General features: G+C 52.1%; 1 long non-coding RNA gene across 1 annotated transcript; it reads left to right on the forward strand.

Moving 5' to 3' along the window:
* The first annotated feature begins 3,071 nt into the window (after positions 1–3,071).
* Positions 3,072–24,924, forward strand: LOC109289066. The gene is made up of 4 exons (XR_002095286.1): positions 3,072–5,041; positions 6,490–6,739; positions 11,757–11,957; positions 24,606–24,924. It is a non-coding gene; the product is annotated as an uncharacterized LOC109289066 (long non-coding RNA).
* The last annotated feature ends 790 nt before the right edge of the window (positions 24,925–25,714 follow it).

The following is a 25,714-nucleotide window of genomic DNA, read 5'->3' on the forward strand; positions in this document are numbered from 1 at the left end:
CAGCTGCAGCCTGACCAGTGCCACATAGAGGGGGAGGATCACCTCCTTGGACCTGCTCGTGATGCATCTATGGATGCATGATGAAGTGCAGTTAGCCTTCCTGACCGTGTCCCCACACTGCCGGCCCATGTTCATCTTGGAATCAGTAGTGATTCCAAGATCCCTCTCTGCCTCTGTGCTGACGAGAAGAGAGTTCCCCAGCCTGTAGGTATGCTGCTGGTTCTTTGTCCCCAGGAGCAACACCTTGCACTTGTCCATATTGAAACCCACCCTATTCTCATCCACCCACCTCCACAACCTGTCGAGATCTAATTGTAGCTTGTCCCTCTCTTCTAGTGTGCCCACTTCTCCCCACATCCTAGTGTCATCTGCAAACTTGAACCAAGGTGCTTTTCACCCCCTTGTCCAAATTGCCGATGAAGATGTTGAACAGTGCGGGCCCAAGGACTGACCCCTGGGGAACCCCACTGCCCACATCCCTCCAAGTCAAAAATGACCCATCCACCACCACTCTCTGGGTGCGGCCCTCCAGCCAATTGGAGACCCATCTGACTGTGTAGGCATCGACACCACAGATGCCTAATTTTTTAATGAGGATGGTGTGAGAGACAGTGTTGAAGGCCTTCCTAAAGTCCAGGAAGACTACATTCACCGCAACACCTGCATCCAAGGGTTTTGTGACCTGGTCATAGAAGGCCACCAGGTTGATCTGACAGGATCTGCCTCTAATGAACCCATGTTGGTTGCCCCTAACCATACACTCCCCTGCTGGCCCCTCGCAGATGTGCTCCTGGATAATTTTCTCAAAGAGCTTCCCCAGGACCGAGGTAAGACTAACGGGCCTATAGTTTCTTGGGTCCTCCTTCCTCCCTTTTTTGAAAATGGGGACCACATTGGCCCTTTTCCAGTCATCAGGCACCTCACCAGAGCACCACAAGTGCTCGTAAAGCTGTGCCAGGGGTCCTGCAATAACCTTTGTTGGAGCTGTAGACATGATGTCCCATCGGGGTCCCATGTATGTTGTCCCCTTAGCAGCCAATGCAGGAATGTGCTCTGCAGAATGTTTTCCAGTGCAGCTTCCTCTTATTTTCTCTGCTCATGTCTTTCATTGCCAGGAATAGCTGAACACTTTTGGACTCCAAGCCAAAAGAGTTTAATTGAACCTTTTCAATTGAGAAGGGTCCCAGCTCAGCTCCAGCACTCATCTGTGTCTGTCTTGAAGCAAAATTAGCAGCTCTGCTCTCCTCTTGGGGACCCAGGTTTGAGTCTGAGCCACGGTAGCCTACATGCACAAGGGATTTGTGCCACATGTGGTGGTGGTGCACAGTCCAAAGTAGCTGATTGTGCTCCCTTTCCAGAAGCACTTCAGCTCCTGGACCAGGCCTCACTGGGACTGTCCATCCAGTCCCTGTGGCATTGATCAGGTGCTTTTCCCTGTGCTATCTAGGAGACATTCCAGTCAAAGGGATCTTCTGCCCACCTCTGTCCTGGGGGGCACCGCGAAGCCCAGATCAGTCCAAGACAAAGCACTGGCTGAGGAGTGATGACTGGGAAAACTCATCGGGCAAGATCAACACCTTCAAATAATCTCACTGTGGCAGCAAGCACACCAATAATGAGAAGACCTGTTTCAAAATGTCACCAGGCATTCAGCTGGCATCTTCAGGGCTGTGGTCTTTCCCTGCCAACTACTGAAAGGGCCAGAATGACAGATACAAGTTGCTTAAAGGAACAGCTAGGGTCTGTGTGGGAAGAGGCTCCAGCGCATCCCAACCTCAAGATCAGGATGAAGCAGTAGGGTGATCTCTGCAGCATGGATATAGGGTTGGCTTAGGGCACATAGGCCCATTTTCCATTTGGTTACATGCTGAGCTTTACTCTACTACACTTCCACTGATGTCTGCACTTAGAGTCACAGAGTACAGGGCCAGGTCCTCTATCTCCACCTCTAGTATCTCACCACAGGCGAGCAGGGTCCGTTAGCACTAGCTTTCATCTGCTGCACCCTGGGGAAGGGAGAAGGTGCAATGATGGAGGGCAATGTGGCAGCCATGACAGTGTCCCATATTCTCTTGATCTTGACTTGCACAGGCCCCACTCAGGCCTGCTTTGGAGGCAGGGGAGGGCTTGAACTTTGGCCCATTTGGTTTTTGGCTTCCCTTGTGAGGCTGTCAGTGAGGAGAGCGTGCCAGCTGCCATGGCAGCCACTGCAGTGCGACTTGCCAGCTCACTGCAGAGGAGGCCATAGAGCCGCCGTTGGGAAGAAGGGATGAGGACCACTACCCAGCAGGGTCTGGATGGCTGCTGTAGGAACGAAGGGCCCTGGTGGTCTCTGCCAGACCCTGGAGCCCTCCCTGCCCATTCTCCTGGCTCCTGGTACTGACAACACCCCAGCATTTCCACGTTCAGGGTAGCATCCTCTGAAGCTGCAGTGAGACCTGGGGAAAGGGAAGAACAATTTCAGAATCCCCACATTCTTCTGCAGGCGCCTCTGGTGTTACGATCCCACCAGCAGGTTCAGGAAGAGCAAGAGCTTTTGAGGCCAGGGAACTGGTGAGAAGTTAAAGCAGAGAGGGGCCTCTCGCTCCCGCCCGCCTCTTCCCTTACCAGCCCGGCTTCTGCTTCTGCTATCGGCAGGTTCCCCCTGGCTGCGGCCAGCTCGCTTCTGTGTTATCTGCCAAGCCCTAGATCCAGGTATGTCTCTAATTCCACAGAGTGACAGGGATGCCCTTTGTGGAAGGCGAGATGAGAGCAGGCGTGCGGCTGCACAGCCTCGGCCCAGGTGACAGGAGAAGCGAGCCCTGCGCTCTGTTGAAAAACAAGACGGAGGAGAGAGAGAGAAAAAAGTGACAGCACTGGAGGGAGCCCAGAGGGGGGGACGGAGAAGGCTTCCACACAAAGGGCCAGCCTGTCTTCACACCTGCTCGGACATGCGGGGAGCATGGAGGCTGGTGGGGCGGGGGGGGGCAGGCAATGACAGATAGAAGCAGACGGAAATAATTCTCACTGAAAGAAACATGTCATTGGATGATACCTCAGTGAGACACTTCAAATAAAGGGAAGCAGCCGTGGTGACAGGATACATTCTTTGCCTCATACGCGCTGCAGGGCCATGAGTGCCAGAGACTTCGGGGGGAAGAAAGGCTATTTGAGTCGCATCAAAGACAACCACCACCAAAGCACAATTGAAGCCTGCAACCGTAGCCAGCCTGAAAGCCGGCTTTGCGCAGGCCACTTTGTTCTCTGATCGGCCCCTTGGCTTTGTGAACTCCCTTCCAGCATCAGCTGGGCGCGGCGTGTTGGGAGTTGTGGTGTCTTCTCGGAGGGAATCCGGTAGCAGGTGACATGAGCTCGGGGTGGAGAAGGGGGCTCTCTTCTTAGGCTCCCCACTCCATAACACACAGTCCTGCATGGCTGCTTGGCCTGTCCCCTCATGCAAGTATGGGGTAAACCATTGCCTTTCACCTGCAGCACCCCCTGGTTTCACGAGGGAGAAGTGGCTGTTCACACCCGCTGGCCTTATGTCACCTTTGACATTGCTGGGTGTCACTCAGCTGAGCTCAGGTCTTGCACAACAGCAGGTTTGCTAGCACAGCAGCTGTCAGCTTAATGCAAAGATGTAACAGAGGCTCCATCTAAGCTCCAGTAAAAAGCATTCCTCTTCCCATCCTCATGGAAAATGAATTGCAACCCCCTGCCATTTGCCAGGGCTTTCAGGGAGATTAAAGGAGGCGTGAGCCTGAGGACCATCTTGCTGTAACTCCCTCGGCTCCATGGACTGGTTATCAGGGACCACTTGTGTTTCTTGTCCTAAAGCCCATCAGCTCCCCTAACTCCATCCATTCTGCCTGGCCTGTGAATGTTCTTGTATGAAAACCAGCATCCCAGACATCCATGTCTGTCCTTCATGTCCATGATGTGGCTTCCAAGACTGGCGTTCTACAGAACCAGCAAGGGCTAAATACAGCCCGACAGCCAGACTCCCCCAAAATTCAGAGGGGTTTCAAAGTGTGTTGCTAATGAGGATGGGGGGTTCACATACTACCTGCTCTTCCCCGCTGCTTGACAAGTGAAATAATAGCTCAACATATTGTGCTGGACCAATGGCTTTCTTCCTGCAGCCCTGCTGATGGAACTGGTGGCATGTGAAATATTTGACAAGCGTGATGCTGCAGCTTGGGTATCTTTTGCAGCATTTCTTGCTTGGTTTTCAGAAAGAAGAGAAGACTCTTGGTAGCCTCCCTATAACTGGCACCCTGACTCCCTCAAAACACTTCACAGAACCTGGGGCACAGATTATGGCAATACAGAGCAAAGTCTATATGGCACTGGGAAATAAGAACCTCTCAAGGGGGAACTGGGGAACATGTGGCATCATGGCATCCCTGGAGAGCTCTCCACTATCTTCTGGGGAATCCCAGAGAGAAGTCCCTACCTTGTGTATGGTGAATGTTGCTCTTGGTATCTTACCTGGCTCACAACACAGTGCTGCCTGTGACTTGTCCCTTCCTCAGGCCCATCTCATGTCCAAGCTTCACCTGTCTTGCACAGAGTTGTTTCAGTTGTCAGCCCGTAGGTAAGAACAGCACATCACCCACATGTTCTCCTTAATGATGGGCTCTCCTTGGGGCCTCCCCATCAAAACCTACCTGAACCTTGGGGAGAAGTGTATGCTGAGCCAGACACCCACCTGCAATTTTGTAGCCTGACCTCTCTCTCGTTCTACTCCTATGTGAGACCCTTCTCCTGAATGCCGGTGTTTGCTTAGTACTTACAAAGAGAGGTTAGTCATCAAAGGCAACAGGAACCTTCAGGACCACGCAGTGCTCTGGGAGATGAAGCTGCTAATTTAGGGCACCATGTGTGAGTGTAGAAGCTTAACTTCAAAAACCTGTTTGTTGTAGCACCTGAGCCGCAATATTTTTTTTCTTTCCAGATAACCACCAGCAGATTGGCTGAAGTCTGGTTTATGGTGGGAGAGAGTGATAAGCCTCACAGGAAGCATATGAAGCATGGACAGTAGGACCAAACAAACCATTATGTGAGTATTCAAATTTCTTCTTTAAAATCATTTGCTTTTAGCTTGAATCCCCACATTGAGAATCATAGAAAATTAGGTTTGGAAGGGACCTCAGGAGGTCATCTAGTTCAACCCCCTGCTCAGATGTTCCACTGCCACTGTAAATAGGTTGAGAACCTACTGTCTAGGCAAACATCCAGCCTGACGTGTCTTTGTGACCATCACTAGTGTAGCTCCTAGGTGAGGATGGTAGGCAGAAGCCTGGGCAGCTGCATGCCTCCTATGCTCTTATGCGCTGAGTAGACACTGCTTGCCCCTGGGCCTGGGAAAAAAGGGCAATACAGCTAATAAATTAGCCAACTGTGCCCCCATGTGGCATAGAGGAATACAGGCACCAGGGCCTAAACATCCATGTCCGTCTCTATAGCCTTGTGAAAAATCCACTTCTGCCAGGTTGCCTGTAGTTAATCCTGTTCATTTGTATGTAAACTCTCTCTTTGTTGTTTCCCTTCCTCTGATCTCCTTTTGTCCTTAGGCTGTAAGCTCCTCAGGCCAGTGCCTGCCCATCATGGGCGCTAACTTAAATATTTAATAACAATCATTAATAATGTTGGCATCTGCCCAAGGAATCCTTGCCATTTTGCCCAATGCTACAGCAGCCTCTTCGTGAGTAATCCAGGCAGGCATTCTGATGTGGACTTCAATGTCTGGTACATCACGCAGGAAGGGCTTGGTGAGTCCCAGCTCTTTCTGCCATGCGGTGCAAGTTTCTCAAGCCCACTGCTAAGACTAGGTGTTCCAGCATCACAAGTCAGGCCCTAGAAGACCATACAAATTGGCTTACAAACCACAAGGCTTCTTTTCCCCGAATAATAACTTTGGAAAAGGAGAACTGTCTTCTCAGAGTTTTTTTAAGCCTGCCTAGGGTCATGTTTCCAGGCTTTTCTCTATAACTCTGAGGGGTAGAAACCTCCCTAAACTTGTTCCTAAAATCTCTTCTTTGTTGGTGTGGCTCCTGGAGCCGGGACTTTAAGAAAAACACCACCATCATGAGAGCTGACTCTTCTTTTGACAGTGCTTGTTTAACGGGAGCCTCACTGCATAGCAGGACGGAGGTCTTTGTTATTTGGAGGGAAGCTATTGTCCCTCATCTCAGTCATTCCTAGGGATCCTTCCTTTTCCCCAGTTTTCTGCCCCCACCCCAGCCCCTTACTCCACCCAGCTGATTGACTTGCACTCTTTTTCCAGTGCTGGTCCTTAGTGGGCCAGAGGGCTGTTTGTTGAGCAAGTGAGAGGCTCAACCCTTCCTTGGGTTGTGCTCTATTCCTGTAGCACTCCTAACCCTTGCTGGCTTGGGGACGGAGGAGGAGATGAAGTCTGAGCCCCTACATGTCTGTGCTTATGGCTCCAGCTCCTGGAGTGAGGGTGTTGCAGCAGAACCTCAACTTTGTTTTGTTTTTTCTTTTTAGGTAGACTTGGGGCCTTCCTTGTTACAAAAAGCTTGGACAGGAACCTGGTGGAAGTGAGACAGGGAGGTTTGCTTGAAAGAGTCTGAAACAGTAGCTGAGAAAGAGTCACCTGCCCCACTCAGCTCGATGGGGTGCTACCCTCAGACCTGCTGCTTTGGAGGCCTCATCAGCACTGCACAACAGAGGACACTGGGTATGGCCGGAAAAGAGCAGTGCCCACAGACCTGAGCAGGAGACTCCTTCTGCTGGGGTGAGTACCACTCCCTGGGCTGAAGCTCCCAGGGAGGGAAGGAAGCCCCATGTCTCTTTGAGGGGATGAGCCCCCTTCAATCTCCAGTCCAGGCTGGGAATGAAGAGGCAGGACCAGAGTGGGGTAATGGAGCCACAGAGGCCCCATGGCAGTGTATTTCATGCCTCCACTCTGGGTCTTAGCTAGCTGGGTTTCCCTTCACGCTACCTATGCAGCATTTCTACCTCCTGCCAACCTGTAAAAAACTCTCTCTCCCCCAGGAGCTGGGTTTATTTCTGCGTAGACCTTCTAGGCCAGGGAGTAAGACAGTCATCTCAGGACCCAGGCAGGGGTGGTACACCAGGCTGCAAGGTGGTCTGGCCCAGAGGAGGAGGAAGCCAGGAAAGCAAAGAGATGTTGTCACCTTTGTGCAGCCTTCCCAGTGTCTGTACGAGGGGAGAGGAGACGCAGGGGTTTCAAAGCAAGGCTTTGTGATGCTCAGAGCTGTTGGCCCTGCTCAGGCAACCAGTGCATCCAAATTCTCTAAAACAAAGCATGTTGCTTTCTCTTCTCCTAGCTGGAAAGGGCTGGGCCCTGCCTATGTTTCCTGTTTGCGTTACACCCTGCAGACTCCCTGCCGAGCTTTCACCTCTGGGGTGGGTGGGGGAGTAGAAACCTCCCAGGTCTCTCTGAAGTTGAAGGATTAGTAACTTCCCTATCTCTTCCACTGTGAGTCAGGATGGCACCATGGGATCTCCCCATCCTTGCAGCCCTGTCCTGGACAAGCTTGCTGCAGGGCTGCCCTCTGCACTGGTTGTGCCAGGTGGAGTCAATCTTTGCTTTCTCCAAGCCACTGCCTTCTCTCCCTATAGATCAGGGCTGGCTTTCTTTCCCATCTGTGTCGCCTTCAGTCTGTGTTCCAAGGCAGCTTTGGTCTGGGCTCTGCTGAGGCTTTACTGAGGGGAAAGCAACAGATAAGAGAACAGGAGGAAAATGACAGGGGAATAAGAGCTACTGCATGCAGCAGCAATGACATTGCCAGTTTTCTTGGGAGTCAGCATCTACTTCCTTGGGCATCACCCTAGGCAGAATGTCCCTCATCTGTGTGCCTGCAAGGACACCCCATATCCTATGCCTGGCAGTCATCCATGGCACCAAAGTGATGCCAACAGTGGGAAAGGTATTTACTGCCAACAGTGGGGAAGGTGGTATCCAACTGAAAAACTGTTCTGATTATGCAAGGCCTGGGTAGCATCAGGAGGACCTGAAAATCTCATCACAGAGCTTGTTCTTTGCAAATTTTCAGCCCAGAATGATGTGAAGTGCCTGAACCTTTTGGATCTAAACCATCCATCTCGGACCAGACTAGGTTTTTGCCTTTTCTGGTTTGCTGCCTCAGGGCTGGGCTCAAGTCCAGCTGGCAAGGCCTCTGCCTGCTGGCTGGGTTGTAAATTAGGCTGCCATGCTGGGTGCTGCCTTTGCTCAGAGGAAGTCTGTTGTGCATGAGAACCACTAGTACCTCTCTTAGAGTGGGTGGCTGCTTATGGGGCAGATTGACTACTTGCTCCATGGGCCTGGTAACAGATACAAAACTTTTCACCTCTGATCCCAGGGTCTGATACTGTGAGCATTTCACTTGGGGAGTTTGCAGGGGAAGACCCACAGCCAGTGGGCTCTGCTGGGCTCCTGAGGGCTGTACATCACCCCTAGCGTGTTGTGGGTGAACAGCTCCACTCAATGGTGACCAAAAGTCACTGTTGTCTGACAGCTCCGTAGTGGCATCGGAGCATCCAGACATAACAGTGACAAGGTGAAGAAGCATCCCATCCCACAGTAGCAAGCTGACAGTCCCTAGAGAACTCCCCTGCCTCTCCACTGAACCCTATAAAAGAGGATGAATGGGCCCAAATGCAGGGCACACCCCCAGCCTTGGGGGGCCTGGGGCCAGTTGTCTGCTGGCCCACTGGGACTTCTTGTGGGTCTTTAAGCAAGTCACCTGGGTCAGGGCAACATGAGCCCCCCTGAATGCTGCCTACCCACTCACTCCCGCCTGGGCACATCAGGGACCAGCAATAAGGCAAAGTAGGTAGCTCTGGAGGACCCCTTCCTCTCTTGCCCTGAATGCAGGCAAGTCTTTGTCTAATTGTCTTGTTGGGTGCAAGTGGGTAGGCTTTATTTTGGAGGGAAACCATATCGATTTAGGTTCTCTGGGCTTCAGTTCCCCACCTATAAGATGGAGAGAGGAGTTCAGGGGGCTAGAGTGTTGTGAGAATAAGCACATGATGGTGTGCAAGGTGGTTGGCTACCACAATAACAGGGGCCACACGTGTGTACCTGGCCGGCGTGACCAGAGCATTCCAGCAGCAGTCCATGATTGCTCCAACCTCTTACCGTGGCCCGTGGTTCAGTGAACTTGGCTTCCATCAGGCTGTGCAGAGTGAATTCCAAGGCTGAGAGTGCCCTGCAGGTCCCCACTCCTGCGACAGTTTGTAGATGTGCTGTGGCCCATCTCCCTAGGGCTGCCAGATCTTTTAGATTCAACCTCACATTTATGTGAGAGGTCCTGACAGGTCTTGGCCATTCCTTGGCTTTCTGAGGAGAGCCAGGGTCATTTGCACAATTGCCACAGCTGAAGTGAATGACCTCTTAATTGATGGCTCAGAGCTGCAAGGGCCATGGCGAATGAGCTTTCTCATGCCAGGGCAAGCTGGCAACTGACTCCACACACAGTATGAGTCTGCCCTGATGCTGTTCCAGTGTCACCTGCTCTGGAAAAAGCCCACAAGTGCCCCTGATGGCACAGAGGCCTTGGGGTTGGGTTGGCACAAGAGCCTTAAGGGTTGCAAGCTCTCTCTGAGCACAGAGTGGCATTCCCTGCTCTGGTCTCTCCTGGTGCCAAAGCGGGGCTGGAAGAGGGAGAAACTTTGGACTTAGAAGGGGAGCAGCCAGGTGTCATGTCTGCCTGATGCTCTAGGCACACACTGAGGCAGCTTTGCCACCTCATGGCTGGGCTTGAGTCCAGCTGGCGCGGCATCTGCCTGCTGGCGGGGCTGTAAATTAGGCTGCCACGCTCAGGCTTGCCTTGACATGGGAGGACAATAGAGGAAGTGCTGAGGGCTTTCCACTCAAGATACAAATCTCCCATTCGTGAGCCAAAAGGGAGACCCAGATTAGGAGGGTGTTCGCAGCCTGTGTCCTGAGGGAACCTGGCTGCACTGGGGAGGAAGAGGCAGGCAGACAGAATGAGGCAGACGGAGACTGCATCTGAGGGAAGGGTGGCATTCACCCTTGTGTGGCCCTGCTAGACCTGTGGCAGGGGTGGAGGAGACGCAGCTTACACTGCCCAGATCCAGGGCTGGTTTGGCCCCAGCCACAGGCTCAGGGAGACCCCAAGGCTGCTCTCTTTGTGTGACCACTGAATAGTGAGGTTGTGCCTCCCCTGAGCGTGGCTCACCTGAAACATCGACTGCACTGGAGGCTTTTGCAGGGGGCAGGGAGCTGCTACATATAGGTATCCAGGGCTGTGGGGGCTCACCACTCTGTGCTGCTGTGGCCTGTGTAGTCTTCTGAAGGGGAGATGACATAGAGACCCCTCTGGGCTGGACTGAGCAGGGACACTGGGGGTTCAGTCGGTGCCCTATGGGTGCCCAGGCCATTCAGATGTAACTTGGATACTTGCCAGTGTCTGCACATGGAGCTCCTGGTCACTAGACAGCACAGCAGAGGTGGGCTCTGACACATGGGTCTATGTCCCTGTGAAGCTCACACTTTCCTACAGGTCTTCCATCTCCTGTTGAAGTGCCAGCCTGGGCACTGACAAACTGTCCAGGGGCTGGGGTGGCAGAGAGTCCTTCAGAGCATAGTGGAGGGGGCCTGAGGGCTCTGTATTGCCATGACCTGGAGCTTTTTTTTCACAAATATAACTGCACTTCCAACACTCTGCCAAGTGGCCCCTGGGGCAGCTCAAAGCACTTGGCAGCTTGGCAGTTCAAAGCACACTAAAAACCGATTACACAGTTCGCATCTCTAAACCACACACCCGCGCACCCGTCTCCATACCTGTACCCCCCACCCACTGCCTTCCTCAGAGGGGCTTCTCCTGAATAAGTCTATGCCAGACCCCTCTCCACCAGATGAGGTCTGCCATTGCTTTCCCATTGTCCTCTTCTATCTTCCTGTAGGACCAGTACATTTCTCTTAGTCCCATTTTAATATCATCCTCAACCGCAGCGTATGAGTGTCTGGTTATGAGCAGGTTCCTAGCTTCCCACAGGGCAGACCTGAAGCAGGCTAGGGCCTGGTCTAAGCGAGCTGTTGGGGCTCCTTGCTGTCTGGTCAGGTGCCCATAGAGAAACCGCTTACCTGGTCAGGTTTCTGAAACCTGTCACCACCAGGAGGAGTGCACGGACTTTCTTCCACACCTCTCTGGCATATGGGCAGTCCTAGAAGAGGTGGTTCGTTGTTTCTGCCTGCCAGTAGCAGGTCTGTCTCAGGCAGTTTGGACCTCTCTGCCCTGCGCTGTTTTTCCATGCCCACATGGGGGGTGCCCAGTGGGCTGCCTGCCAGGTCAGGTCTATTTGCAGGGCAGTTGCTGCAATGGTGGCAAGTGCACACTACGTCCAACGGGAGCCCATAGACCATGGATTCACCATGGATTCTCTTCAAGAGAAATACAAACTGCATGACACTACTGTAGCAACCCTGGTAAACCACCGCAAAATATGGGAGGTGGCAAGGGCAAGAGACACTACGTCATCCATAGACTTACTACCTGGCAACAACTGCCAGGCCATGTGGGAGCAAATATTCCGCAAGGACCTACGTAAGAAACGTAGAGCTCTGACCTGGAGCTCTTTGCAGGGATGGTGGTGACAGACAGCTCCCGAGGCTCTCTGCGGACGTGATAGCAGGGAGATGAGGGCTCCCATTCCTGCCCCAAAGGTGAGCCAAACTGAGACAGGGAGGATATCAAAGCAGGGATGCTTGGCCTGCCCTATGGGGATTAAGTGATTAAAGACTTTTCTTGTTGCTTCTCCAGGTTCCAGCAGAGGATGTTTGGCCGGATTAGCCTGGCAAAGCCTCCCCCCTTAATTTAGGAGAGACAGCGGCACCTCAGAGAGAAGACACCACACAGATGAAAGACAGGACGCGTCCCGGGGGAAGGACTGTCTCTCCTCAACCTTGCCACTACTTCCCAGTGTCTGTACACATGCCAGGAGCCCTGGATCCCCCACGGCAGGTATTGCTGCTTTGCGAGTCAGCTCCCAGGCTTCAGTCAGAGCCAGGATCCCCTTCCCAAGATCTGTCCTTAGTTCCACACAGGTGACAGCTCTGTGAGCAGAGGCTGGATGAGCCCATGGCTGGCTGGTTGCAGACATGGCTGATAGTTAGTTACATAAGCAAGGCCCTGCCTTACTCAGCATGGTCTCTGCCCGCGTGTTGCACTCAGGAAGTAGGGAGGTTGGCCCTGTAGCTAAGGCAATGACCTGGATTCAGTTTCTGGATCTGCCACAGTTTCCTTGTGAGACCTCGGGCAAGTCACTTGACCTTTGTGTGACTCCTAACTCTGGCCCCATCAGTCTCTCTGGACTGTAAGAGGGAGCCTTGCACTGCATCTGTACAGATCCCTGCACAAAGGAGTCCTGAGCCTCGCTAGAGTGGAAATGTGTCCACTGTTCAGCCTCAGTCAACCCTAACACATAATCTGCTGACTCTGCAGTTTGGCACTAACAAGCTCCTATCCATGCGGGGGCAGACAGAGCTGCAGGGCTGGAAGGGAGAATCTGCTTTACTTCACCCACTGGGCCGCCGGCAGGGCTCCCGCTGTGGAGTCTTTCTCCCTAGCTATGGCATTGTGAGCAGGGGGAGCCCAACTGAAACGTCAGATTCGGAGGGAGGCTGGGGTTTTGCTTGCGATGCCCAAAGGGAAGCTGTAGGCAGAGCCTGTTTGGTCTGGCACAGTCCTTTGAGCAGACTGTGATGCCCTCCCCTCCTGTTTACTCCCCTCCTGCTCCCCCCACCCCCAGTGACTCTGCTTAATTATAAATCAGGGCTCAGACCAGTGGCCATGGTGACCCCAAACAGCATAACTGCACCACAAGTGACTGCCAAGGCCCTGTCACAGCTACATACAAATAACTGGGTGGTAGAGCTGCCCTAGAAAGAGTGTTTAGGTCCCTCAACCATAATCCGTCCATGGGTCAAGTTCAGCAGCTGTTTTCTTCTTCCAAACTCTTCCTTCCTCCCCAGTCTCCAACCCGTCCTGTTCTACTTGGCCACATGGAGAAGGAAACATGGCCACTGTGCAGCCTGAAGCACTCCCACACTCTCTCACTACCTTTGGTGCCTGGCACCCAAGAGATGCTTCTAGCATCCCTGGCCTCATCCATGGGGCACTAGCGCCGTGTGCTTGGTTTTGCCGTTCCTGGGGGAAGCTTCCACCTCATTGTGCTGCTACCCCAAGAGGCTCGGCCCTGTCAATGCATCTTCTTCCTGGGAGGCCAACATCACAGTCCCTGTACAGGCTTCACCAGGCTTGTCATGGTATAGAAGGTGAGTGGTTGCCAAGTTTGCAGGGATAGTCAGGAGGATGAACATGTATAACAGGCCACTGGATGGTGCTCTCACCCCATGCACAATGCCATCTGCATAGACTGTCTCTGGCCTGTAACTAAAGTACTGCAAAAGAGAGGTGGTCCCAGCCAGTACTGCCAATTGTGACAAAACTACAGTGGCAGGTGTGGGGAGATGATCCCAGGTACAGAGTCAGCAATGCTGTAGTAACAGGCTGCTGAGGGTGCAAACATCTGGTGAGTCAGGATACTATAAAGGGAACCATTTCCCTAACTGGCTCAATTCCTTTCCCTGTCTATCAGGCAAGACTGCATGCAGCAAACAGCTTACAGGTGGGGGCTGGCTCACACACAAGCTTCACTGGGTTTAGTTAAATCATTTTAGTTAAGCTTGTGCAGATGTGGGGGGAAGAGAGGCTCTTTTATATCTGTTTGAAAGCAGTTGTCTCGAGTAAGTCTGTGCCTGTAAACTTAAGGAAGGACTTGAGTGTCATAAGCCTGGTTAAACCAATGGAAAAGCCTCCACATACAGCTGTAGAGGTTTAACTGCTTAGGTGCCAGTTACATGTGAGGTTGAACAAGTCCACTTGCATGGGTAGAAGAGGCCTTGAAGGGTGTGTCTACACGGTGACTGCAGTGCAGTGTAGGCATGCCTGAGCTGGCTTTGAACTAGCTAGTTTGGGTGCTGGTAGCTGGCTAGCCTTGGCAAGACAGAGCTGAGCATGAACAGCAAACTCCCCTAAGCAGCAGGGGAAATATGTGGCCGGTTAATCAACACTGAGCTCCAAAGCTGCAGCTAGATTGCTGCTGGTCTGAAGCCAGCTGGGCTTTGTCCAAATGACACCAGTCATTACCAAGATTTCAATGTTGACCTGTCTGAGCTGGAGGATGGTGGCAGAGCTGATCCCTCTGTGCCCAGGGGCCATGCAGCACGCAGGTCACCTGGGATCCCACGTGTTGCAACTCAAGCTGAGGCCTGGCGTAGTTCAACATGCCTCACATCTGTCATTTCAGTCCTGGCAGCAGCCTCCCAGCAGTGCTGGGAGTCCTTCTGCAGGGGTCAGTTTGGTTGGACAGGAGAGCTTGTTTGTTGGGCTCCAGTGAGGAGTTAGCATCCGTTAAGCACTAGTGCCCAGGCCCCAGCCCTCCCCACACGGTTGTGATGTGTTTGTGAAACACACTGCGCTTGCGGTTGACCAGAGCTCTGAAATAAGTGAGGCCGGAATTCATGCACTGTGCTGTATCCTGATGTGGTCAGGAGCCCAGGCCTGGCTGGGGGAGGGCGGGGGGCCAAGAGAGGCTGCTGGTGGCAGCAGAGGCTGCGAGGCGCCTGCCAGGAGCCTGTGCAGGGCCTTGCGATGTCACTGCCACCGGGCGTGCAGGGGCCCTCCAGGGTTCCGGAAAGCCTGACCCAACACAACCGGAACCGCGATAAAAATGAACCTGACCAGGACACCAGAATGGGGGAGATTAATGTCTGAATTGTCAACAAGCCACTGGAAAAAAAAGGCACAAGAGGAAGCAAGGGGCTGGGAGAATCCAACAGATACCACCGGTGAGGGGGAGGGTGGGGAGGAAAATGCTGCTTCTGCCCACGTTCTGTGCTGCCCGGCCCTGCTGCTGCTTTACCCCTGCAGGACCCCATGCTCCCACTCGATAAGGCCCAGGGAATCTGGACTTCCCAGAGCAGGTAGCCGGGAGGTCCATGGTTCTCCCTAGCAGTGGTTGAGCTGTTAAACCCTCAGCATGCTTATAGGCTCAGCAGTGCTATGCTCGCTAGCACCACGGCTAAAAGAGACTTGGGGGTCATGATTGACCACAAGATGAACATGAGCCACCAGTACAATGTCGTAGCTGGTAAAGCAAACCAGACTCCAGCTTGCATCCATAGATACTTCTCAAGTAAATCTCAGGAAGTCATCCTCCCGCTGTACTCGGCCTTGATGACGCAGCTGGAGTACTGCATCCAATTCTGGGCTCCACAATTCAAGAAGGATGTTGAGAAGCTTGAGAGAGTCCAGAGGAGAGCCATGTGCATGATCAGAGGGCAGGAGAATAGGCCTGATGAAGAGAGGCTGAGAGCTATGGGACTCTTCAGCCTGGAAAAGCACAGACTCAGGGGGGACCTGGTGGCTGCCTATAAGTACATCAGGGGTGTGCATCAGGATCTGGGGGAACATTTGTTCATCAGAGCACCCTGAGGGATAACAAAGACCAATGGTCATAAACTCCTCCAAGACCATTTTAGGCTGGACATAAGGAAAAATGTCTTTACTGTCCAAGCCCCCAAGGCCTGGAATAGACTCCATCCAGACGTGGTGTAGACACCTACTCTGGGCTCATTCAAGAAACATTTGGATGTTTATCTTGCTGGGGTCCCTGACCCGAGCTGACTTCCTGCCCCTGGGGCAGGGGGCTGGACTTCATGATCTTCAAGGTCCCTTCCAGCCCTAACATCTATAAATCTATGAATCTATGAACCACCTCCAGCATTCCTGGGATGCTAGTGCTGTTTATCCCTAAGGATCCAAGCATGCATGTTGGAAGTGTCCATCGCCTGCCATCTTGTGGCAGTGTGCCCTGAGGGGATCCCTGCTGATTCTCCAGAGTCCAAATCCAAACTTTCCAGGTGTCCTGGGAGCAGAGGCCCAGCTACATACCTTGCCCAGGCTTCAGCCACAGATGATGAGCCCTAGATGCCCAGGAGGCATTTAGCACTGTCAGGATGAGAGATGTTACCAGCAGCATGCAGCTACTATGATTGTTATCACCCCCTCCTGCATCCTCCAACTACCAGGACACCTGGACACATGTCCTGCCTCCTAGCTCTCCTATTGCCAGGGTGTTACTGCAGCTGTTTTCTGCTGCTTCTCAATCAGCCTCTGGACATGCAATTTTTAGAAGCACCCCTCAGCAGTTTCCCTTTGTCTGCTCTATGTTGGACTCTGAAGTGGATCCACAGCAGGTGCTCCATCCCCAGCCCTCACTTCATGATGGCATCATTTCTCTCGTCCCTTCTCCCTAGGGAACTTATGCCTGGCTCCATCTCAGTACTCTCTCTCCTGCCTTGACTGCACTTGGGAATGCACCTGAATCAGTCACCGGTGATGAGCAAGCAGGGGTCCTTTTGCTGCTGCTAACCTGAGCCTGTAGACAGGAGCAACCAGGGGCTTGCACCCAAGGCTTGGAGCAAACCCAATCAGCTCAGTGTGCCCTTGTCTCCCTGTAGGGCTGGCACAGCAGCAGCTGCACTGGCTGCTGAATCTCAAGCACAGATGGGGCCTTTGAGATTGGCAAGATGAGAGTGGCTGGGTTCACTGGGGGGCAGCATGCGCCTCCCTTCAGTTCCCCAATTCTGCCTTGCCACGTGACTAGTCACTATGTGTTTCACAGTTTCCTGCCAGCCCCTTTCCATCTCCCTCTCTCTGCCCATTTGCCTCCTTCAGGGCTTGTTCCCACTCTCTCTATATTTCCCCTCTGTAGATGTCTCTTGTGCACCTTTCATCTGCCCCGTGATGGCATGGTTTTGTTCCTGGAGTCTCTGCTGAATGCTGGGCCTTGGGTACCTCTGTCTGCCTTGTGCATTTATTCTTGCACTATATACTGTCTCCCTTTGACAGGTGCAGGGCATCTTCAGCCTCCTCTGCTTCCTGGCCTCTCCATTGGCTCAGATTAAGGTTGGTTCTTCATTCCTTTTTCTGTTTCAACTGCCCATGCCTCCGTTGTACCACACCCAGCCTCACCAGCTTCTGTCTGAACTTCTCCCTGAAGGGAGGAAAGGGAGAAGTTGTCTCCATCCCTCTTGCATGCACTGGGGAATGGAGTCAGCCTGCACTTCATCCACAACCCCCTGACTTGGCTTATCCCAGCCTGAGGAAGAGCAAACATAGCCACAGCACCATCATGACTAATAACAGCACTGGGAAGGGTGTGACCCAGGCTTGTTCGCCTCCTGCTCTGGGCAGCAATCTGGGCAGGGGCTGTGAGGGGCTGGTAGAGGTATCCCTGGTGTAGCTAATTCATCCTTTAATCAGCAACAACCAGTGCAGTCCTGAGGTTAGGCAGTGAGCTCCAAGGCGCTGGTCCATAGGCACCAGCCAGTTCCGCCTTCCACAGGCTGTCTTGGAGGGACATCTAGCGGTTGTCTTGTCTCACTGCATTTATCAGTATCCAAATCCCATACAACAGCAAAAGATTTCACTGCGGTGACTGCTAAGGGCAAGATGCAGCCCCTCATTGGGAAGCAGGTATTTACTGTGGGGGAGTCTTTGCAGAGAACTTTCTTGTTGCCTTTCTCAAAATCCTAAACCAACCATGCTTATGGTCTGTCACAGCTGTGGAGCATTGCTGCTGTTTGTGTGCTAGTAGCATCTGGTCAACGCAGCAGAGACAGAAGCATTGTGGCAGGGGCCATACATGCACACATAATACAAGTCCCTGCCCCAGCTAATTGGCCATCTTACTATGTGAGAAGGAGGGTGAGGGAAAGACACTGTTGTCATCTCCCCGTGACAGGTGGGAACTTGACCCAAGTCAATCCTGGGCTTTTTCCATAAGGTCATCCTTCCTCTCACATAGTAAAGAAGAGGGCTGTGCCCTTAGGGGTGCAATTTCTATGAACAAGGCAGGCCCTGAGAGGCTGCAGGTCAGGCTCTTAGTAATTTTATTGTTTTCTTCTCAAGAGCTGGGCAGGCTATGAAGCAAATGCATGACGACATTCTGAGGAATCTGAATCCCTTTTCTATTCAACTGACTTTGTGGCCTGGCTTGTCTGCTGTTCTACAAAGCTCCATCCCAGTTTAGGTCATTTTACCCAAAGTTTAGAAAATCACTGGTCTTTTGGCAAATCAACATGCCCTGAGGAGTATTCCTTGCTTGCAAAGGAAGTGTCAGCCAGCCACCCAGGTGCAAAGACAGACTTGTGCGGTTGGCAGGCAAGAAGCAATAGCCTATTGCTGAGTTGGTGGGTTACATAATGTGAATAAAGAACCCTGAATAACCAGGTGCAATCAGAAGAAATCTGCTTGAACACTGCCTAGGTTTCAACCTCTGTGTATCTAGATGGGGAACTCTTTGCACAAATTGTGTGTTGAATGCTAAGGAGTATTGAATATGAGTGTAAAAAGCAATATCCATTGCAGATAATTAGTAAAAAAGAAAACAGGGCTAACTTCACTACACAAATTGTTTGCTACAAACAGTTTTTCTACCTTTTTTCTGTGAGCAGTAGATGTCTGAAAGCCCTTCCTTGATTCAAGCCTGAGATGGTCTTATTTGATTTGAGGTTTGTTCCATATTCAGTAAGACTTATCTTCAAGGAACTCGGTGGCCCGGGTGCAGGGTATCTAAAAGATTGGTTAAATATCTCAGCTGATAGCTGTGGTTGACACTTTGGCCCATTAGAACAAGGAGCCTAAGAGTAAAGCTGGACTGTATAGCATGAGAGTTCCCCAAAGACCATGGAGTAAACTCCCATATGGAATTAAAGGCCATCATGACTTCACCTTCTTCCTCTTCAGGAGTAGGTTATATTTCTGTGATCTTACCTTCTCTGATGAACAATATTGTAATGTGTGTGTGTGTACATGCACGTGTATGTATTTGCCCCCTTCAGGAAAAAGATGAGAGAGCAAACCCATGATAGATGTTAGTCATGTTACTTAATGCAGCGCTGGATACTCCAGTGATGAAGACAGCAAAAGAACCAATATAGAACAGAACACAATGTTTCTTTTATATTCGCTAGCCACATCCTGAGTGTGACTTTTTTTTCCATCTGTTGGGAAGGGGGTAGGTATCTATCACAGTGCAGTGAGGAGGTTTGTGATCCAGCCATGTGCTGAAGGTTACTGTGGAGGGCAGAGTGGTTTTCACATCTGAGGGAATCCTCTTTGTCAACAGAGAAGTCCTGGAGCATTTGGATGCATTGTCAGTGGTCACTAGATGACAGGTCTTTACCCTGGGCTTTGCCTGTGGAGTAGAGGAGTCAGCAATGGTGGTGACATGGGCCATGGAGAAGGGTTTGCTTAGGACTCTGGGTGCAGTGAAACCATGTTGTCCATCTCTGGCCTGGCTGACTTAAAACTAGGGGAACAATTTCAAAAGGACAGAGATGAGCAGAACTAAAGGAGCAATCACTGACTGAACAGAAGCATCAATAGAGAGAGTTTCCTTCATGGAGGAGCCTCTTCCATGGGTAAACTGCTCTGTCAGGATGCTTTTCCCAATGCACAGCCTTGGTTTCCCCTCCTTTTGTTGCACCACCTGGTACTCACTACCTAATCCCTTTCCCTGCCTTCACCACATATAGGTGGGTTGATGGCCTGCCCCTGCACTGCTGTTTTGCCAAGCTCTGTGAGTCTGCTCTTTCAGTCCTTTCTCACAGTTCACATCCTCCAAGCCTCAGGCCTGCTTTCCTCTGCTACGAACCCCCTCCAGTTCGTTGTTCTGTCTCTCGGGGATCACGGCGCTGTGCTGGATGCAGTTCATCTGAGCTGTGCAGAGAAAGGGCCCCACAGCCAGCAGATTGACCAGATAAGAAGTACAAGAGTCTCCTCACTGGTCAAGCCACAAGCTTGTCTTGGCTGAGCACCCTTTGCTGATCTGATCTGGGGCACAGAGGCCAACAGCGAGGGGCAGAGAATCAACTGCACAGCATAGGATTGGTATTCACTCACTGGGGCACAGCACCTCTCCAGCCCTTGACTGTTCACTGTTTATCCAAAGCACCATCTCCCCTGGCCCTCTGCTGTATCAGAAGCCCAGGTGTCAGGGAAACATAATGCGGGCTAATGGTGAAGAAGACAGTGAGAGGGTAATCACCATCCACCCTTGTCAGACCATGAGGAAGGCAGCAGCTGTAGAGGGCGTACCCATAGGGGTGGCTTTGACCCCCTCATTGTGATGCACTTACCCTCCCTGATTGCCGTTGTGCTGTGGGAGAGGTCAGTTCAGGACAACAGGACTTTTTCAATGAAATGAGACCAAAGCTCTCCCTGCTGATGCTGCAGGGGGAACCTGAGCTGGAGCAGTGAGTCGGAGAGGGGCCAGGACAATAACACACAATGAGGTGTGAGGGGGTCATGTATTTCCCAGAGCACCTAGCTTTGGCTGCTGTCTGGCTTCTTCCAAGACAGTGACTCCAGTGTGCCCTGCCATGTGGAAAACCTGCCTGAGTTACCCCCTCAGGCTGATCAAGAGCCACAGAATTCCCTCCACTTCCAAACCTAAAAAGATGCCTTGTCTTGTCTCTCTACTCTGTGCTCTGTGATCTTGTCTCCACGTCTCAGGCCTGGGCTGGGTCCGAGACCACCCTGGAAACACATTCTCTACCTCAGAGGGAACTGGAGGTGGACTGGTGGGAGAAGAGTCACTGTACAGATTTGAGTCTTGCACAAGAATTCGGGTCTCTTGCAGCAATAGCAAGGCAGTGCCATGGGATGCAGCTTGGTTAAAGGTGCTTCTTTCCAGGAGAGACAGTGAAGAGCAAGGTCTGCAGTCACCTATGGAGCAGGGTGATCAGACATGGGGTTGGCTTGATGCCTTGACCAGCATTTCCTCTCAGAAAAGAGGCAGTGATGTTTCTGGCTGTATGCAAGTCTGTGCTGTGTGTAGAATGACCCTGGCAATGGTCTCTGTGGTTGCAGCTCTGTGGCCATCTACCTTGCTTTTGCTTTAGAAAGTCTTGGGGTCCTTTGCAGTTTAAAGAGGCTACAGGAATGCAAATGCTGCTTTGGGATTGTTCTCATGTCAGGAGCCTTTTCCTTGTTCTATTTCCACCTCTTTGTCACTCAAGTCTGCTGCATGGGGGATTCAGAGCCATCTTATGTGTCTCTGAGGGAAGAGCTCTACAAACATCCCACAAGTCACAGCTGCCCTGGTGGAACAGCAGCATCCCTCAGGGGTCAGCTGCCTGGGGAATGAGTAGAGGCACATGGTCACTCATGGAAATGACATGATGAGTTTCCTCCTCAGCCATCCTTTCTCCATAGCCACTGGCATCATCCCAGCTGGCCTAGCCTGTGATTCTAGTCAAGGTCTGGAACATCACGAAGCATGGATGAAGTTTTGCCCAAACTCAAAGCCCCTTTGTACTGGCAGATTCCTGGGTATGTCATAGAAGGGATGCTATCCCTACTCAGAGCATCACACAAGCCTTTGAGTTACCTTTGTGTGTCAAAAGGTATGCAGGTCCCCATAGACAAATGCCACCAGTGTCTTCTTCAATGGCCTGGGCTGAAAGGCCCAGTGCCACCAGGGCTCCTGATGCCCCAAGCAAGGCAGGCTACATGCCTGCCTGTCTGCAGGGACAGTGGCAGAAGCCCAGGAAGCCCTCAGAGTTTCTAGGAAGTTTCCTGTCTGACACTCTAGCAGATGCCCTGGGTCTTCAACCGCTGCCAGTCCTGGGCTTCCGGTAGGGGCTCCAGCCCGGACCCCCCCTCCGCTATCAGCTCACCAGATGCTTTTTTCAGGATACTGTGGTAAAACTGTGCAGGGCATGAGCTGCAATTTGGGGTTTTCTCTGGTGTCAGCCTTGAAGACAAATTGGATGAGAAAAAAAAAATGATGCCCCTGTCACTGGTCATTAGTCACTCTTGTTTTTCTCCTGTGTGTGCTGAGGTGAAGCGGTGGGTCCCCCAAGCGGCCCTGCATGGGTGGGCAGTGGGGCTGGGGCACTGGAGGGACTTTGTCAACAGTTACCTGGGCCAGAGGGGAGCAGAAGTTTCCCAGTCTCCTGCAGTCTTCAGCTTCTTGATTGTGTCGCCCCCCAGTGGTACACTGCGCCTTCCGGCTGCTGCCTCGGGCTCCTTTCCCAGCCATGGGAGGAAGCCTGCGTGAGCCCAGGCTTTAGCACAGGAGGCCATGGGATGCACTACATTGTGACTCCAAGTTTAATGGGTGATGCACCCCGTGACCTCCTCCAGAGCTCTTCCCTTGGGCTTGCCAGGATCCAGGCAGGAATTCATGCCTCACTCAGCGTTAATGGCTCCTTTCTGCTGTGATTGAGTAGATGCTGTTAAGCAATAGCATCACACAGGCCTGTTGCATCTTCCTTGGGGAAGGACCTCAAAGCATGTTGCAAGCTCAGAGGGTGGCAGTCATGGGGCCCTGACCTGCACAGCAGCCTCACTGGGATGGAGCACAGCCACACAGTGGTGGGAGGTGAGAAGCAAGGCAGAGCTCTGAACGCTTACATTGTGGAGAGGCTGATTAGGGTAGCAGACTGAAGTTGTCTTGCCCAGCACGTGCCCAGAAGGTGCTGTGGGGCTGGCCATGCTGAACCAGCCTGAAGCATAAGAAATGTGTGATTTCTCAGGGCCCCTTGCAAGCTCACAGATCACCAGCTGCCTGTTTCTCTTCCCTCCACTTTGGAATTGGGCCTGAGGTGACCAGCAAAGTCACTTCTCCCTCTGACCTGGAGAAGTAGCCTGGTGGCAAGAGCTGGGGACTTGCCCCAGATGTCAGACACCCCTCAGTGTCTAACCCTCAAATGGGACCAAGAGTGAGTGGCAAAAGAGCCTAGCAGAACTGAGGGCCGAGGCCTAGGAAAGGAGCTTAGTGCTGAGCTTTGGCTCCAAGTTTGGCTGACATCTAGCAGTGTTCCCTGGTTACTGCCTTGTTCTCCAGGAGGCTCCCTTCTCCGCCCTTCTGTTCCCTCTGCAAGATGAGAGAGGAACCAGCTTGCTGATATGAGTGTGCACCATGAATAAAATGGGGCCTTTGGAACAGTGCCCGTGCCTTGGCCTGAATTGCTTGGTGTAGCCACTGGTCTCTGCTCAGGTACTGCCTTGCAGGTCACACAGGATGCATAGCAGGAATGAGAGACCTCAGCCTTGTAGCCTCCCCAGGGCTCTGTGCAGCAAATGCAGATTTGTACTTTAGTCAGCAAGTGCATCTCTCAAAGGCACTTGATTGGAGGAGGGAAGTGGTAGATGGGAGGGGGTACTGACAGGACTTCCCTGAATCCATGCTCCATGCTGCCTCTCTCAGCTGGGTGCCTTGAATTGGGAGCATAGCAGATCTCACAGGCAGAACAGGCACAGCCTGAATCAACCTGTAGCTGAGAGACTATTGCGTACCCTGCAAGGTGGGCTGCAGAGAGCAACCTGAGCCAGTAGGTGGTGGTCTGAGCCAGCCGCAGGGCACCATGAAGCTCTGCCATCTTGCAGAGATGGTGTTCTCATAATTCGTGGGCACGTCTCACAAGAACAGCCATAATCCCCCTGTTGTCTTGATGATGCTCCCACTCTAGGGGTTCAAGGAGTGCACCCACCTAAAGAGCCCCGCTTTGCTGTTCCAGCTGGAAGACTGTGTTCTTCCTTTCCATCCAAAGCTATTGTCCTGCATTGCTGCATGTTGTGAAATGGCTGATGGGTTTCACACAGAGATGGCTGCATCCGGAAGGGGAGTGAGTGACTGTGTGCCCACAAGGGATGTTCTGGACACTGCCTGTGCACATGTGATGTCTGACGGGACTTAAAGTGAGACCATCCCAGCAGCTCTGCGGCGGGACCTCCTTCAAGAGGTTCTGCTGCCTCATCTAGCAGGGAGCTGGGCTAGTGCCAGCTGGGCATGGGAGAGTCATCAGCACTGTTGATTTGGCAACCGGAGCTTTTCTCTGTGTTACCACCTAGGCTGTGTTTGTTTGCAGACCACTAGCACTTCTGGCTGAGGGCTTCCTTAACTAGCATTGCTAACATTTGTCTTCATGCTGCACCTGGCTCAGGGGACCCAAGAAAGGATGCATTTCCCGGGTGTTTTCCAAAGTGGTGGCTTTGTGAGCCACTAGATGGTGCTGTGCAACTGTTCTTTATGAGTCCTAGCTCAGCTCGGTGGTTGCAGCTGCCTCATCTCAAACTGCAGGTTGGGAGATTGCCCCTTACATACAGGCTAAGCCACCCTTCATAGGAAAGCTTTATGCCCCTTGTTCCTTTACCAGGGATGGATGCTTTATAGCAATAAAGGAAGTGATCCTTGTAGCTACCTAGATATTGTAGGAAATCATGGTTAAAAAAAACATTGCTGAGGTTGTAAATTTTGGATGCCTCAAGCACCATACCCCTTGATGTCAGGCACAGCCATGATGGCTTAGCCTTTTTGTAAATCAGACCCTCAGGTGGCAAAACACCTAGAAAGCAAAGACCATAAAATTAGCAGCCACCTTTTGCAAAGCTTGGGTTCAGTGGCTTGCCCAGCTCCACACAGGAAGTCTGTGGCAGAGACACAGAGAGAAGCCAGTTCTCCTAGACTGCTTTCAACATAAGACTGGGTTTTTTTCTTCCTGTTGTCATCCATCTCATTCATTCACTCCCTAGTTCCTGCACCAGACAGGACAGGGGCCCTACAAGCAAAAGCCTCCTGTGCCACACCCAGCCTGGATTCATCCCCTGAGCATGGCGGTCCTGTGCACTGAATGAGGCATAGGAAGAAAGTGTGCATGCTCATCTAAGTAAAAACTATCGCACCACGTTACCATGGACAACTGTGGGTCTGGCAGTCACTCAGTTGCTTGCCTAGATAATGTTGTTTCAACACAATGGGTGGAAGTGCCCACACACAACATCCATGTGACATCAGAAAGGTTATGTGCTGCTCTGGCATGGATTTAAAAATAAAATCAGGGCTAACTACTACCCTGACTTTCTCAAGAAACAGTAGTTAAAACAAGCTGTTGTATTCTAGCTGTTCAAGCTACACAGTCTGAAAACACTCTGTGCGTGGGTGTCCATTGATATGCTCCCTGTTGCCATAGTACCTGAGAGCCCATTCCCAGTTTTGTGTAACTCATGTAGTGTTCCCTAGGTGCACAGGTTTGTAAATGCATGTGTCAAGGTCTCACCCTAAAAAAGTATACCACAGCTGCCTCTGCCTCATACCCCAGGACAGATCCAGCCTGCAAAATAGCCCCCACCCCAGGGAATGGGGGTGAGTTTGACACCTTTGCTCCAAGGGATTTCACCTCGTGAAGTGAGAGGGAGTTAGGCACTCCAGTACCTTGGAGGATCTGGGCCTTGGGTACTGCAGTGGCTGGGGGGTGCCCTGTGAGGACCGAGCAGACCACGACAGTGGAAGCTTTTGAGACTTGCCTCAGTAGTTGTCTGCACACTTTGCTCTGGGCCAGCCTGCCCTGCTTTTTTGCTGTGAGGCTCCACAGAGAGAATTTCTTGGCCTTGCCTCATCTTTTGAAGGTCCTGGTCAAAAGAGTGGTATCACAGCCAGCCTCTTTCACCACAAGGGATTAGGAATAAGCAAAAACTTGTCCCATTCACTTACACGGGGTGGAGGGGAGTTAAAAACAGTCATATGGTTGAGCAAGTTTTTGATGACTGCTTTCAGTGAGCTCCTCTGGGGCCAAGCCCTTTGGGAGGCAGGAGAAGCCTGGGAGTGACCAGGGGCTGGAGTCACCCTAGAATAATTTATTCCG

The sequence above is a fragment of the Gavialis gangeticus genome, unplaced genomic scaffold (genome assembly GCF_001723915.1).
Source record: "Gavialis gangeticus isolate Ggan-Ray unplaced genomic scaffold, GavGan_comp1, whole genome shotgun sequence".
Classification (NCBI taxonomy): Eukaryota; Metazoa; Chordata; order Crocodylia; family Gavialidae; genus Gavialis; species Gavialis gangeticus.